Source organism: Coenobita brevimanus, chromosome 72 (assembly GCF_032717465.1).
Source record: "Coenobita brevimanus isolate Jiangsu-jjx chromosome 72, ASM3271746v2, whole genome shotgun sequence".
Lineage (NCBI taxonomy): Eukaryota > Metazoa > Arthropoda > Malacostraca > Decapoda > Coenobitidae > Coenobita > Coenobita brevimanus.
The window spans coordinates 3,142,491-3,153,257 of record NC_137025.1 but is presented as its reverse complement, the minus strand read 5'-3'; the positions used below and the strand labels follow the sequence as shown (position 1 = coordinate 3,153,257).

Below are 10,767 nucleotides of genomic sequence, written 5' to 3'. Positions count from 1 at the left end.
CACACACACACACACACACACACACACACACACACACCAAAAAAAAGCTAATGATTTTGAGGAAAAAAATGCATTAGTGATGAGAGAGAGAGAGAGAGAGAGAGAGAGAGAGAGAGAGAGAGAGAGAGAGAGAGAGAGAGAGATGCACAAGAAACTCATATGGGTGTATCCTATGTATTATAAGGATGGCACAGTCTGCTGGTGTGGGCGTAGGGCAAATGGAGTAGGGGGTGACTAAATGCCGTAGGACAGACACTGATAACACTAAGCCGTCCCCGCAAAACAAAAGAAATCGACCGGTGGAGAGGCAGAGATGCGCTATGTATGTACCAGCCTCGGTATTATTGATTCTGGGAAGGATATTAAAAAAAATGGTTTATTGAAAAGATTAGAATTTGAGTAACGCTTCTGTATACATCGTTTCTAAAAAATAAATACATAAATAAAACTACTAAAAAAAGAAAATTTGCATATATGGTCTCTCTCTCTCTCTCTCTCTAGTGATGGAGAGGGGCGCCTTCACGCGGTGGCACCCATATCAACGAGCTTCTTCGCCGCCCGGTTATCCAAACGTCCCCCAACTCCCTATCCATCTCCCGAAAGGAAGACGGTGGACTGCAGGAGGAGGGCAAGTCAAGCCTGCAGTGTACCGGGTTCACGTTCACATGAGCCTGGGGTTAAACCTGATATATAGTCCTGTGAGGCAGCGTAACAAAGTACAGGCAAATTTATGTCTGACTTTATTGGACCTGGTTGACTGATCTCTCACTGAATGGACTCTTCTGTTTCAGCTTGAGGGGATGCGGGTGCCACTGAAACCTGAATATGGTTATCAGTGACGTGACTCCAGAGAAACACAAGACCTGACTGCCAAGGTGATTCGGAAACATGACTGTCTGTATAACTGCCTAGGAGATGATGATGATGATGATGTCTGTATAACTGCCTAGGAGATGATGATGATGTCTGTATAACTGCCTAGGAGATGATGATGATGATGATGTCTGTATAACTGCCTAGGAGATGATGATGATGATGATGTCTGTATAACTGCCTAGGAGATGATGATGATGATGATGATGATGATGATGATGATGATGATGATGATGTGGGGGAAGGTAACAACTGCTTAACTACGGTATAATATGGTGCTGGTCACGAAGAAGTGCTATGGAAAAGATACAGAGCTACAGAATGGTCCTCTTCTATAAAGCTACGGAAAATAAGGTGCAAAAGGATGAAAATCTCTACCGGTATTTTCTTAAACTGAATGAACAATACAATAGGCTTCGTGACAGGCCCGAGGCTAACGAAATTCAAATTCTCACTCTGTCCTTACCAATAAAAAAACATGAACAGGGAGAAACCAAGTACCCATTACTCTCATATACCTTGCGTTGGGGTAGAAAATATGCCTCCCGTGAGAGTATTATCATCTTTACGACTGGAGAAAAAAAAAAAAAAAAAAAAGGCGGGAAAACAACAAAAAACGGGAACCAATGGGAGGGGTAACCATAGGAGAAACTGGCTGGTGGGACGAAGGGCGGGGTATTAGGCTAAGTCGATATGTTAAAACTGTCCTCAAAAGCTGGGTTACGTGCTTGTGCGGTCTGTGGTGGGGGAGGGTTACAGACCGACGTGAGGTAGAGAGGGAGGGAGGTACAGGGAGGGACGGAGAAGAGGACAATATGAGGGAAAAGGGAGAGAAAATAGAGGAGGCGGGGAGGAAGGATTGGATATTACGAAAAGAAGCGCTGTAACAAAGGGGTATAACCATGCAGACTTGGTTAGATAAATGAAGGAAGGAATAATGAAGAATTAGCACCAAACCATAACTAGGCTATATGGCACTACAGGAGTATAGGGAAAATAAAGGCCAGAAGAAACACGGAAATATCAAGGAGAGGTAGGACAGAAGAGCAGAAGAGGACAGTCAGGAGAAACAATACGGAGGCCAGTAAGACTCGAGACAAAAAGGCCCCATTGAGTCGCCTCTTCCAACAAGCAGGAATACTGGGGAAATATTCTTTACCTCTCTTCCCACGGGTGACAGAAGAAGAGGACAGTTAGAAGGAAAAAAATGGGAAACAAAAAAATGCCCCTTCTGATCGCCTCTTACGACAAATAGACATACAGTACTAGGGAAGTACAGTATATAGTCTTTATTCCTCCCTTCTCCTGAGGGAAAGGCAATAGCAGATAAGTATAGCAATTTTGGCCCATGACATTAGCAGAATGGCTTGCTAACGTATGTGTACAGTAGTTAGGTATATATTCCGGCATAAATACATGGAAGATTACAGCCATAGACCGATAGACACAGATAGATAGACAGATAAAGCTAATGAAGACTATCAGACCCCTCCAGTTCGGAAAGTCTCTCCCGAACTGACTAAAAATCGCCTGACGTGGCATAAAATACAACGTTATTAGTTCTCGTTCAAAATGTTCATCGACAAATGTTCTTAATCTTTTTCAAGCAGCGACTTACTCTACGCTGAAGAACACCGTCTGACGTCACCCGAAATAAAATATACAGAGTTCGTAAATAGCCGCAAAAGACTTCGGTGAATCTTATATAACGTCTTCGAACGAAATATAAATATTCAAGAGCTGCCCCTGCCACCGTCGGGATTGAACTCGCGACCTTCCGACTCCCAGTACGCTGCCCTAACCACCACACCACCACCTAAATTAATACTTGCGGGAGGTAGTGGAACAGGAGTTTTTTATTTATTTTTATTTATTTTTATTTTTTAATTTACGAAAGCGATGGATTTTTTTTTTTATTGGGGAAAAATTCTTGTTAAAGAATCTTATTGGTTTTAAATAACATGGAAAAAGTTGGTGTTACTATGATGGTTTATTGTGTTTCTCTCTCTCTCTCTCTCTCTCTCTCTCTCTCTCTCTCTCTCTCTCTCAAGCACATACATACATACTGCATACATTCATTGTGTCCCAGGGTTGTTGCGGGTGAGGTGTCGCGGGAAAGGTACTTGTGTACGCCCTCCGCCTATGGGCTCATAGTCGCAATGCTCATACGGGTCCGACTGTCCATACCTCGTTCCCCCCTTTATCAACTTTTGAAAATGCCCCGTTCCGTCCATTCTATTCGACCTGGGTTCTTGTGGAATATAGACAGTTAGATATTGTAGACTGATGGACAGACAGATAGATAGACAGATAGATAGACAGACTGACAGGGATAAATAAGAGAAAGCTAAAGAAATCTGTGGCCAGTGCTTTAGGCCTCATCCATTATGGAGGGTACGACTGATAGGCAGAGAATGGGAGGATGGGGGGAGGGGGGAGGGGAAGAGAGGCATAGTGGGGCAAAGTAAGTTAGGGGGGAGGGAGATAGGGCCGATTGTCCCTGTAATGGTGGAGGAAGGGTAACGGGGTAGGCACGGGGGAGGTATGAGGGTGGTAGTGAGGCAAGCACGGAAGTAGGCGGGTTGGCTGGGACCTGGAAAGATAAGAGAATGGGAGAGAGAAAGAGGGGGGACGAGGCACACATGCACAAAGGAGGGCAGGGAAATATATATAGTACACAGACAGACAGACAGACAGACAGATAGATAGATAAGTTCAGAAATACAAACTTAGGCAGGGCCGGTACAGGCAAACGTTTGAGCCTCCCTATGAATTAAAAAAAAAAAAAAAAAATGTTCAGATGATCAAATGTAGTGGAATAATTGTCAAAAGTAGCCACTACACCACAACTCCAGTTCAAATGAAATGTGGCGGGATTATAACAAAACAAAAAACTATAAGACAAATTCAGCTCAGAAAATCAAATGTGGTGCACTAAAAAAAAAATCACCTGTGCTGTTTAATAATTATAAGGCAGGTGTAATCGAGAACCAAGATCATTTCCTTTCTTCCTGCGTAGTGTGTGCAGTAAGCGCTGTTAATACTTATGACTATTAACATTACTGTGATATTTCTATGGGTTTGTTACTAAAGTCGTTTCACACAGATTTGGCCCAATTTTCGTCGGCTGGATGCTTATTTTGCGTACCTCAGTGTCAGAAAAAGACAATACTACGTTACTTCCTTTCTTCCATAGGGCTTCTTCGCGACTACAACCTTGAGTGTCAATTTACTTCTAAAACTCGGCAAGCAAGACGGATAACGGGTTAATTTTAGGCCAAGCCAGAGTAAATGGGTATAGGTATTTACAGGTGGGGTATAATGAAGGACCTCCAAATATAATACCAGGTAAAATACAGGTGGGATATACTAGGTGACCCCCAAATATTTTACCTGGGAAAATGCTGGGTAGGACTGGACAGGAAGCCTCCTTGGACCAGGGGATTATAGTCCTTGAAGAGATATCCTTGTCATTTGTGCTATGTGGGTCACGGGTGGGGAGGTGTGTGTGTGTGTGTGTGTGTGTGTGTGTGTGTGTGTGTGTGTGTGTGTGTGTGTGTGTGTGTGTGTGTGTGTGTGAAGGCCGTGTTTGGGTAAGGGTGCAGGAAACACACACACATACACACGCACGCACGCACGCACACACACACACACACACACACACACACACACACACACACACACACACACACTTATACAAGTAAAATAACGTCATAATTTGGGAGAGAGAGAGAGAAAAAAAATTATCTCCCATACAAGACCATCAGACCATCATTAGTGGAGAAAATGGGACCAAATAGAGCTTTCTCTCTCTCTCCCTCCGCTTCCACCACCTCCCTCCATTTGTCCCTTCTTGCTTTACTATCCTTATCCTTCAGCATTTATACTTAGATCTCGTAGTCATAGTCTGCTCTGTAACAAACAGCCTCGAAAGGACCATCAGTTCTGTTGCTGTTTGCTTCCCTTTGTACCCCTTTGTCCCTCCTTTCTTCCCTATTATACCGTACCTTACCTCTCTCCCTCCTTCCTTCCTAATTACTCCTTCCTTCAATGTTACTCTCTCCAAGCTTTCTTCCCTATTAATTCCTCCCTCTCACCCTCCTTCAGTGTCATTCCCTTTCTCCCTCCCTCCTTCACTATTAATTCCTTCCTCTCTCTCTCCTTCGCTCCCACCACCTGCCTCCCTCTCCCTCCTCACCATCTCCCTTAGCATCGTTTGAAGCCTCTCCTAGGTCGACTCCGTGCCTTCTTTATCCCCGCACAGTTGTTGACTTTGTACACGACTTTTATATGCCCCTGCATAGTACAGTACAACTCTCATGCGTGGGTAGGCTCCCCACATACAGCTCTTCGTAACCAGATGGAGTCAAAAACTTTCGTCTCATTAACTCTCCTCCTCATACTGGCTCCTTTCAACTTCTGTCTCTTCGCCGCACTGCTGCATCTTTGTCTCAATTCTATCACTACTTCAACAGTCACTGCCTCTCTGAACTGTCTGCTTGCATCCCTCCATCACTACAGCGGGCGCGTAGCACCCGTCTAGCAATTAACTCTCATCTCTTTTCTGTCAACTCTCTAATGCAAGGGTTAACCGTTACTTCCAGTCCTTCATGCATGCAACAGGTCAGCTCTAGAACTGTCTTCCTCTGTTTGCATTTCATTGCCTATGACCTCCAGTCTTTGAAACGCAAGTGTCCAGTCATCTCGAAATGAACGGATCCTGAATTTATCTCTATCTTATATTGTTTTTGTTTGTTTGTTTATTTTTGAGGGAAAACACTTGCGAGCCTCTGGCGTTTGGTTCCTTCTTCCTTGTATTAGAAAAAACAAACAAACAAATACCGGCCTATCCACGGCTACACCACTCAGGGTTGATATGATGGTATTAGCTCGGGTATCTGATGGCGTGTTGGTGGGGTTTATGGAATGACAGACAAACGTTTTAAAGAAAAATCCTTACGCTGTTTCCTGCAACACTGAACCCACGTCTATTCGACACACACACACACACACAACACACACACTAATGACTCATGTACGGATACCTATATATGTATGTATGTAGGCCCAAGTATGTCAAGTGGAATAGTAATTAAAACTCATCTACCCTCAAACTCCAAAGAGTAGTATACAAATAAGATGGCAGTACAGGGTAACTTTATATTTAGATTATGTGACGCACTGTACATTTTTCGAAGCCAAAGTCGATGAAGGAAAGCTCAATAAGTGTAAAATGTTAATCTTTCGGGAGGCTACCTAACGAATCTTCACCAAATAAACATAAAAAGAACTGGGCACTTTAAACTTTCGTAACTCTAAACAAACCTAAATTCTCTGTTATTTCAGAAGCATACCGTTCTTTCTATATATGTGGGCTGGAAAATATTACACAGATATGCTTAAAAATATTACACGGATATAATGGGTTACAAATTTCGTGGGTAATATTTAAACTTTATGGGGCAAGATTTAAACACATTACATAAATAAGGATAACTGTTACTTCTTCTCCAAGTCAGGATGGCCGAGCGGTCCAAGGCGCTGCGTTCAGGTCGCAGTCCGGTCTTCCGGGCGTGGGTTCGAATCCCACTCCTGACACTCAGATTTTCCCCCACCCTTGCACCGGCACATCAGGCAAATCCGAGATGCTGCGTTAACAGGTGGTTTTGAAGCCCTTTTCACAAAACCACGTGTGACTGCGAAACTCGCCTATGGATATTTCTTCTGACTGGGTGTGGGGATGGAGGAATGACCTCTGAGAACGGGTACTTCGATGGCAGTAGGGGGATGACTTCTGAGAAAGGGTACTTAATGGGGGTGGGGGATGACTTCTGAGAATGGGTACTTAGATGTGGGTGGGGGGATGACTTCTGAGAAAGGGTACTTAGATGGAGGTGGGGGGATGACTTCTGAGAAAGGGTACTTAATGGGGGTGGGGGATGACTTCTGAGAAAGGGTACTTAGATGGGGGTGGGGGGATGACTTCTGAGAAAGGGTACTTAGATGGGGGTGGGGGGATGACTTCTGAGAATTGGTACTTAAATATACAGTGAGGAGAGGACCACTGTCAAGGAAGTGGGCTGATACAGGTGCCTGTATATAACATCTATTAAGCCATGTTAAAATGAATGAACTATACTTGTACGCTATGATGAAGTGATGCCTATTCAGACTAATATACATAATGGTAAAGGTAATCATTATATATCTCTGATCCCATACCAGTCATTTCGTCAATATTCTCAGCAGATAGTCCACTGCTGTCCGTATTTTGAGAGGCTCTGGGCAATATTTTGTTCGCACGCCACTCCACTATTACTACACTATTATTTATTCGTCAAATATTAATTGATACTCCTCTGTGCACGGCTGTATAAACTTTCCAACAGTTACTTGTGCTTTATTTGAAGAGGAGAATAATCACATACACAGGTCGCAATTAAAAAGTGATAATTTGAAGTTTAAATCACACAGCTATTTGAACATGGCATATTTTTTCTTATATTCATATTTTCGCCGTTGCTATTACTCCGAGACAGCAGCCATGACAGACTTTGCATTGTTTCCTCCCTGACCACACGATGGCACAAAGCACGTGTTAGAATATGTCCTTCCAAAGTGAATAAAATGGAACTGGCAAGCTTCATTGTTATCTACAGCCTGACGTCAATTAACCACTGGCCCAAAAGTAGTGGATGGCAACATAAAAGCAGTTGAAAAATAAGAGAACAAAATAATGGCTTACCTCGTATGTCGTTTTCCACTTGTCGGCACCTTGAAATACAGGTATGTTCTTTTGGATACCATCACATTCGAATACGGTAGTCAACTCCACGGGCATTCCACTACACCACCAGGTAACCAGGAGATGGAAGGCATCAAGGGACAGTCACAATTTTCACAAATCAGAGCATTATTACACGCGTCACAAAATGTCAACAAAAACCAGACGCCTTTTGCCTTGAAGCGTTCGTGTTTGAAATAATAATAATAATAATAATAATGATGATGATGATGATGATGATGATGCTGATAAAGTTTTACTGTATCAGTTGTTACATCACTTTTCACTTGACGGTACTTTATTTAATGCTGAACAAAAACATGAAAGAAGCATCCTATGGTTCTGGAGACTTTGGAGCAAGTTCTTCATCAAATGGTCTGATGGGGGTCCTTAACAATCGGCAACTCCGTGTCTAGTTATCAGCTTCACATCTTCAATATGCAAAGGCAATTTACTACTTTTAGGGGAAGTAACTTGGTGATACATGTTCCTTCGGCTCACGGTTGAGAGGTTATAGCGTAACCACAAATTTATATTCCGAATCCAGATAATCTTTACAGAGAATTAATATTACATGAGAAGTTATAATGAAGGCACAGGAAGAAATAACGAGGAATATTCCTATCTTTAATTGGGTTTCAGTTTTGTTTTATTGTGGCTATATTGGCGGAAAAACTCAGCAATTGAACAGCCCTGCTGTGACCAGTCAATGTGTTAAGAGTAATTTCGTTCTTCCTCACGTACAGGACAGTATTATCACATTTTTTTAAAATTTTGGGTGGACATTATTTAACTCATTAGCTACGGTAGGGAGATTTGGTTCAACTGGGAAATCTTAGTTGTCAAAGGCTTCCTCGAGTCATCTTCTCAGCAACTAGTACATCTAGGAATTTATGTAATTATGCTATAGCACCAGCCCTAGTGAAGTCGATTCAGCTGAGAGATTTGACTGTGAATCCAGCGTTGACTGTGAGTCTGTAACGCGAGAAAACACCAAATGCAGAACATGGACCCAGTTTATTCAACCTTTCAGCAAAACTGACTTCTTCAGGAATATTCCTGAAGAAGCCAGCCCCCTGCTCTTGCAGCGTGGAAAGCCGCCATTAGGAGGCGAAGGCCGTCGCATGCAAGCATGTTGGAGCCTTTAAAAACGAAACGAAACGAAACGATATATCTGATTTGGACCAAACATGATGGAAGTGTTGTTAATAAGCCATGGGGTTAACCCACCATTTTTGATAAGTCACATGGCAAGGTTAAATTAAACTATTTTCATTTGACTTAGTTCATGCTTTGTGCAATGATTCACGGTAATAAGATACTGGGATTTGATTTTGAGGACAATCAGTCAAATGACAAGGTCACAGGAAAATGTCAAATGGCAAGGCCACTGGGCAAAGTCAATTCAGTGTTTTGATCAGATTAGGACTAAACTTAGTGGAAGGGTTAAGACTGAAACAAATTCGATTTTGATAGCAATCAACCAAAGGTCAAGGTCACAGGGCAAAGTCAAATGTCCAACCCTTAGGCTAATTGATGGGCACAAATCCTGCACTCTCTAAGTGCTCCTCCTTTGTCATACTAGTTTAATGGATGCTGCTAGTACCGTATTACCCAGTGACATTATGTCTCCCATACAAGGCAACATAGCTTTTGAAAATGCTGGCATAATGCCACTGGGGACAGTACTGATGAGAGACTACAGTGTTGATGAGGGGCAAGACATATGGATGAGTACATAGCTAAACACAACTACATACTTGAATTTGGCTCTGTTATCTCATTTTCACTTTTTCTTGGAGTGAACAATCTTGTGGGCTTCTAACCATTTGTTCCTTCTTCCTTACATAAAAAGAAAAAAAAAAAAAAAATCACTATGCTACTTGTTCTTTAGCAACTCTGGAAATACATCTCTATTTTAAAAGACGAAGAAAAAAAAAAAAATACAATCTATGAAATGGACACTACCCTGTCAGATGACAGACAAAAGCACTACCATGGAACTATACCAGCCAAGCTTCTTTTAAATTTTAACCTTGGAGTCAAGTGGAAATAAGACTACTGTATTACCCTGACTCTGCAAAAGGGTGACTAAAAAGGTGAAGACTGAAAGGATGCAACACTCCCTTCTTTAATTGGTCTTATGATGCACCAACCCCATTACTTCGCTGTTTTACAAGCAGCCTCATAATTTTTGTGACACTGGAAGGAGGGAGGGAGGGGGGGGGGGATTTTATTGGTGGCTACTTTTCTTCTATGATGTGTCTTTGAAGATATCAGGGTTGTGCTTTACATCCCCCTCCACAATGTAACTGTGAGAAATAGTTATAGTAATGATGATGACAATAATGGTAAAGATGTAATAAGCTACTGTCAGTTCAAATAATATCCCAATCATCAGTAAAAATTTTTATTACTGTACTCTAAATTAACAGCATGTAGCACTTCTATCATTTACATTATATATATTTACAGACATGCGTAATTTTAAAAAACTGAAATGCTACCTATCAAGCTACTTTTTCACTAACCTAAACTAACCACACTAACTGCTCACCTATTCAACTTTTTGAAAAACTTACATTTACTGCCTGGCACACAATCCAAAAAGAAATTGTTTGTGCTGTGGAATCATAATGGGGAAGAAGGATCGTGAGGAAGTGAAGAATTTTTCATATCTGGAACCGCTGTAAGTATTAAAGCCTGGATGGTCAAGTAAGGGAAAAGCGACTGGAGAACTGACTACATGTTGCTTTTTTTAATCAGCTGATGCAAGTCTCAGCTTGGACTTTGACTCTGTTGTATGTAATTGTGGCTCAATGTTTCCAGCCTGACAATAATACGTATGTAGCAAGTTACCAAGCTTGTGGCAGCATTTCACTCTCATGTTAGTACCTTCCAGAATCAATGGAGCTACCTGTCCACTGCCTTCTCTCTGTATATCCAACCCATTTCAAGAGAAGCCACAGTACTTAGGTGGTATTCTTGATATAGTGTATCAAGGGATGGTACTGATACTATCAAGATTCAATATTAGCTTCACACTTCTACTATAATCCAAACTAAATGACATTAAAAAAAAAAAACACTGCTACTGCAAGGAAATTCAG

General features: G+C 41.9%; 1 non-coding gene across 1 annotated transcript; it reads left to right on the top strand.

Moving 5' to 3' along the window:
* The first annotated feature begins 6,387 nt into the window (after window positions 1-6,387).
* On the top strand, window positions 6,388-6,471 carry TRNAL-CAG (transfer RNA leucine (anticodon CAG)). The gene has a single exon. It is a non-coding gene; the product is annotated as a tRNA-Leu (tRNA).
* The last annotated feature ends 4,296 nt before the right edge of the window (window positions 6,472-10,767 follow it).